We start from the raw sequence: 6,181 nt of genomic DNA, 5'->3' as shown, positions 1-6,181 counted from the left end.
ACTGCAGTGAACTATGATCATGCTGCTGTACTCCAGCCTGGGCAACAGAGCGAGACCTTGTCTCCAGACGGGGAAAACAAAAACTTTAATACACTTTAAATTTATTTTGTGCAAGACAGAAGATAATAAATGTATTTTTTTCTAAATGATAATGCATTCTAATATACTGTTTCTCCAGTTACTGAAATTATGATATCATAAATTCTTACAGAAACTTGAATATGTTTCTAAAGTTTCTGTTGAGTTCCAGTGATTGGTCTATTTACTCCTTGACCAGAAACATACTGTTTTGATTATTAGATTGTAAATTTATATATTTAATATCTAGTAAGAGTATACTCCTCCTCCAAAATTAAATGTTATTTTACCAAAAAAAAACTTGTATATTCAAGCAAATGTATTGTTCTAGATAAATCAGGATAATTTTGGTAAGTTCAAAAACAAAACCCCAGTGGAGTTCTATAAATGTAAATGTATTATGTTACATTTTTTAGATTCTACAAGTGGATTCTATCAACTTGTGTTCCATATATGTGAGAATTAATACAGGAAGTCCTAGCCAGAGCAATCAGGAAAATAAAGAGAAAAAGGACATTCAAATTGGAAAGGAGGAAGTCAAAACTATCTGTTTATTGATGATATAATTCTATACCTAGAAAACCCTAAAGACTCCTAGATCTCATAAATAAATTCAGTAAACTCTCAGGTTATAAAATCAATGTATACAAATCCAGAGCAATGCTATACACCAACAATGACCAAGCTGAGAATAAAATCAAGAACGCAATCCCTTTTACAATAACTACAAAATAGCTAGGAATATACTTAACCAAAGAGGTGAAATATGTCTACAAGGAGAACTACAAAATACTGCTGAAAGAAATAATAGATAATACAAATAGTAGTATGTCGCATGCTCATAGAGTGGGAGAATCAATATTATGAAAATGGCCATACTGCCTAAAGCAATCTACAGATTCAATGCAATTCCTACAAACGTCATTTTTTGTAGAATTAGAAAAACAATCCTAAAATTCATATGAAACTAAAAAAAGAGCCTGAATATCTAAAACAATGCTAAATGAAAAGAACAAATTTGGAGGTATCACATTACCTGACTTCAAATTATATGACAAGGGTTATAGTAACCAAAACAGCATGTTATTGGTATAAAAGTAGATGCATAGACCCATGGAACAGAATAAAGAACCAGAAATAAAGCCAAATACTTACAAGCAATTATCTTTGACAAAGCACACAAAACATAAACTGGGGAAAGGACACCCTATTCAATAAATGATGCTGGGAAAATCAGCCACATTCACAAGAATGAAGCTGGATCTCTATCTCTTACCATATACAAAAATTAACTCTAAATGGATTGAAGACTTAAATCTCAGACGTGAGGAGGGACAGCGGGAGGTGGGGAGGTGGGGAGAGATATCATGGGGAGAAATGCCAGATATAGGTGAAGGGGAGGAAGGAAGCAAATCACACTGCCACGTGTGTACCTATGCAACAATTTTGCATGTTCTTCACATGTACCCCAAAACCTAAAATACAATAAAAAATAGAATAAAATAAAATAAAAAATAAAAATAAAATTTTAAATAAATAAATAAATAAATCTCAGACCTGAAACCATAAAAATATTCCAGGAGAAAACCTAGAAAAAACTCTTCTGGACATTGGCCTAAGCAAAGAATTTAAGACTAAGACCTCAAAAGCAAATGTAACAGAAACCAAAATAAATAAATGGGATGTAATTAAACTAAAAAGCATCTCCACAACAAAAGAAATAATCAACAGAGTAAACAGACAACATACATAATGGGAGAAAATATTTGCAAAGTATGCATCTGACAAAGAACTAATAGTCACAATCTATAAGAAACTCAAACAAATCATCAAAAAAATCCCATTAAAAAGTGAACAAATGCCATGAATGGACAATTCTCAAAAGAAGACATACATGCAACCAATAAATATAGGAAAAAGTGCTCAACATCACTAATCATCAAGGAAATGCAAATTAAAACTACGGTGAGATGCTGCCTTACCCCAACCAGAATGGCCATTATTAAAAAGTAAAAAACTGCACTTAGGTATGTTTTTGTTTAACTTGTGGACAAAAGACTTATGGATAGGTGTAAAAAATAAATCTTCTCTTTCAACTGAGAACTCATTGTTCAGTATGAGTTTTGATACATATAAGAAGGGATATTATGATAACTGAGACAGTTAACTGATGGGAGTATTGATAGCTATAAAGGTTGCTTCCTGGCTAGGCACAGTGGCTCAAGCTTGCAATCCCCACACTGAGGTGGGAATATTGCTTAAAGTCAGGGGTTCAAAACCAGCCTGGGCAAGAAAGTAACAAACACCTCATCTCCACGAAAATTAGCTGGGTATTGAGGCATGTGCCTGTACTTGCAGCTATTCAGGAAAGGGAGGTTGAGGCAAAAGGATTGAGCCCGGGAGTTGGAGGCTGCACTGAGTTTGACGGCACGACTGTACTCCAGCCTGGGTAACAAAGACAGACTCTGTCTCTTAATTTCAAAAGATTGATTCTAGGACTGTAGAATGGTTAGAACAGCATGGGATATGAGAGAAATCCTCTGCAGTATTAATTTTGCATTCCAATTTCATGTTGACTTGATATAAGATGGCTTTTTGTTTTAAAGGCTTTTATCTTGAGAACATGATGTCTGGAGTTAAAAATCTTGGTATATTTTCATACATCTGTACTATTCTTGGGTGTGATCGCTTAGGAATGAATATGATTTGAACTCATTCATGTTAAGAGAGGGTGTCAAATTGAGAACCAGGCAGATCCACCACCTACGGTAAAAAGGACCCTAAAGTAAATTGGTTGAAGAGATCAGATCCCAAAGATTATTGGTGAATTTCAAAGTCTTCATCAGTGTATCCATATTAAAGGGAGCTGGCAGAAGCCAAAATAAAAGAATTATGGGCTGACAGGACAACTGGATTAAAATAAGCATCGGTTTCATTAAAAAGGGCTCACTTGAAGATAAATCTTTTCACTCCAGCTCTTTAGAGGATATAATGTGACCTTGATGGACAGTGGAAGAAATCACAACATGGAATTCCTTGAATAAAACTTTATTGACTTTCAAAAATAAAATAAAAAGTCAGAAAACAATAGATGTTGGCATGGATGTGATGAAAAGTGAACATTCATACATTGTTAGTGGGGATGTAAATTAACACAGTCTCTATGGAGAACAGTTTGGAGATTTCTCAAAGAACTGAAAGTAAATCTACCGTTCAACCCAGCAGTCCCTCCACTGTGTATCACCCAAAGGAAAAGAAGTCATTAAACCAAGACAGTTGGACATGTATGTTTATCAAAGCACAATTCACAATTGGAAACGTATAGAATCAACCTAAGTGCCCATCGAACAATGAGTGGATAAAGTAAATAGGATATATATATATACACCATGTAATACTACTCAGCCATAAAAAAATGAAATGTCTTTTTCAGCAACTTGTATTGAACTATAGGCCATTATCCAAAGTGAAGTAACTGACGAATGGAATGAAAAACCAAATATTGCATGTTCTCCCTTACAAGTGGAAGCTGAGCTATGGGTATGCAAAGACATATAGAGTAGTGTAGTGGACATTGAAGGCTCAGAAGGGGGAAGGATGGGTGAACGTGAGGGATAAATAACTACTTATAAGGTACAACAGTCACTACTTGGGTGATGGGTACAATAAAATCTCAGACTTCACCACTATGCAGTTCATCCACGTAACCAAAACCTACTTAGACTCCTAAAGCTATTGAATTAAAAAATTCAAGTTAAAATTAAAAAATAAAATTCAAAAAATAAATAGATGCAGGTTTGATATTGATAATATGTAAATAGCTTTAATAAATTAAAACATTATAAACAGTCCATTAGAAAGGAAATATGTAAATAAATCATGGCATATTCATACTACGAAGCACCGTGTAGGAGTTAATAATGAGATATAACTATACAACCGTAGAAACAACTCCTAAATGTGCTCTTGAATGGAAAGCAACCTGCGGAATAGTATATTCAGTGTGAATCTTTTTTTTTTTTTTTTTTTTTTTTGAGACGGAGTTTCGCTCTTGTTACCCAGGCTGGAGTGCAATGGCGCAATCTCGGCTCACCGCAACCTCCGCCTCCTGAGTTCAGGCAATTCTCCTGCCTCAGCCTCCCGAGTAGCTGGGATTACAGGCACGCACCACCGTGCCCGGCTAATTTTTTGTATTTTTAGTAGAGGCGAGGTTTCACCATGTTGACCAGGATGGTCTCAATCTCTTGACCTCGTGATCCACCCGCCTCGGCCTCCCAAAGTGCTGGGATTACAGGCGTGAGCCACCGCGCCCGGCCAGTGTGAATCTATTTTTATGAAAGCTATATGTTTGTGTTTAGATGTAAGTGTACAACTAAAAGTGTGTGAAGTTGCCAGTGAGTGTGAGCATGAGAGAGGCTTTAAAATCATATTTTATTATGCAAATTAGTGGTTCTACAATTTTAAAAAAAAGAATTAATGCAAGTCTCCAATCCAGAAGAGTGCTTTCTTACTCAAAAATGTTATGTCTTGAAGTAAAGTGTTAATTGCTTTGCAGTGACTCTGCACATTTTTAAGTTTATTGCTAGTATTTATATATTTTTAAATGAAAATATATAGTTTTTTTTAGTTTTTCAAGTTATTGCTGCCATGTTGGAAAAACATTGATTTCTGTGTCTTGGATTGCTAACCAACCATCCAATTAGAGTTTGTTATCAATTAAAGTAGTGCTAATCAATTGATTCCCTTGGATTTTTCAAATAGACAATCAAATCATCTGTAAAGACAGATGATGTCGTCTCCTACTTTGCAGTATGCAGCTTCATATTTTTCTCATCTTATTGCATTGTCTGAAATTATTAGACAATGCAAATGCAAATCAGTAATGAACCATATGAGTAATAGGCATTTTCTCCTCTTCTTGATTTTAATAAAAATAACTGTATTCTTAAAATTGTTAAATATTCTTTAGTTTCTGGTTCCAGTGGGTTATTAGATTATTAAGAAAATGATATTCTAACCCTAGTTCTAGAAGCTTTTTAAAATTCAGAAAGAAATATTCTCAAATACCTTTTTTATATTTATCAAAACATCCTATAGTCTTTCTTGACCTTTTTATTCATTCAAGAATTATAGAGAAGCTTTATTTATGTTAAATCACATTCACATTCAAGCAATAGAATCTACTTAGGCATGCTACATTATTACTAGACTATACTGCTAGACAATATACACTAATATTTTATTAAAGTTTTCTCTGCTGTGATACTCGTGTAGTTTAAATCATGGCATTTGTTTCTTAAATATATCATGATGATTATTTGTGAGAATTATCTGGCCATCCCAACAGTGAAGACAGATTTTTTATAAATTTTAAATTTTCAAGAGCTCTTTCTGGTGTTCTATTTCTTAACAAATCCATTTGAATTATTTACATCTTTATAACAAAACATCTATTTTATCAGAGATTTCAAGATTATATAGCAGCTAATGTGTTACCTTAGGGAAAATAAAATGATACAAATATTTGATTAAGGTAAAAGAAGTCATGAAAAGAGCAAAAAGGAATACAAAGCAGGTGAATCAAACAGAAAGAAAATAGTAAAATGGTAGATATAAACATAATTATATCAGTAACTACATTAAGCATAAATGATCTGACCGCTCCAAGGAAAAGATTTAAGATTGTCAGTTGAGGATGTTAAAACCCAGCTATATGCTGCTTCCAAGAGATAACAATTTAAGTATCAGGACACAACAAGATTGAATGTAAAATAATGGGAAAAGATATTCCAGGAAAACCAAATCAAAGCTAATATATATGTATATACATATACATATACACACACACATATATATATCCTTTTTTTTTTGAGACAAGATCTCACTCTGTCATCTAGGCTGGAGTACAGTGGCACAATATCAGGTCACTGCAAACTCTGCCTCCCAGGCTCATGCAATCCTTTCACCTCAGCCTCCCAAGTAGCTGGGCCCACAGGCATGCACCACCACACTCAGCTAAATTTTTTTATCATTGGTAGAAAAGGGGTTTTGCCATGTTGTCTGGCTGGTGTAGAACTCCTGGACTCAAGTGATCCACCCACCT

General features: G+C 34.2%; 1 non-coding gene across 1 annotated transcript; it reads left to right on the top strand.

Annotated features, from left to right (window-relative positions):
• Positions 1–2,096: 2,096 nt before the first annotated feature.
• On the top strand, positions 2,097–2,225 carry LOC135275032 (small nucleolar RNA SNORA40). Its single transcript, XR_010342755.1, has one exon. It is a non-coding gene; the product is annotated as a small nucleolar RNA SNORA40 (small nucleolar RNA).
• The last annotated feature ends 3,956 nt before the right edge of the window (positions 2,226–6,181 follow it).

Source organism: Aotus nancymaae, unplaced genomic scaffold, assembly GCF_030222135.1.
Source record: "Aotus nancymaae isolate 86718 unplaced genomic scaffold, 86718_ANA_hifiasm-v0.15.2.pri h1tg000014l, whole genome shotgun sequence".
Lineage (NCBI taxonomy): Eukaryota > Metazoa > Chordata > Mammalia > Primates > Aotidae > Aotus > Aotus nancymaae.
This window is presented reverse-complemented; position numbering and strand designations above follow the sequence as displayed.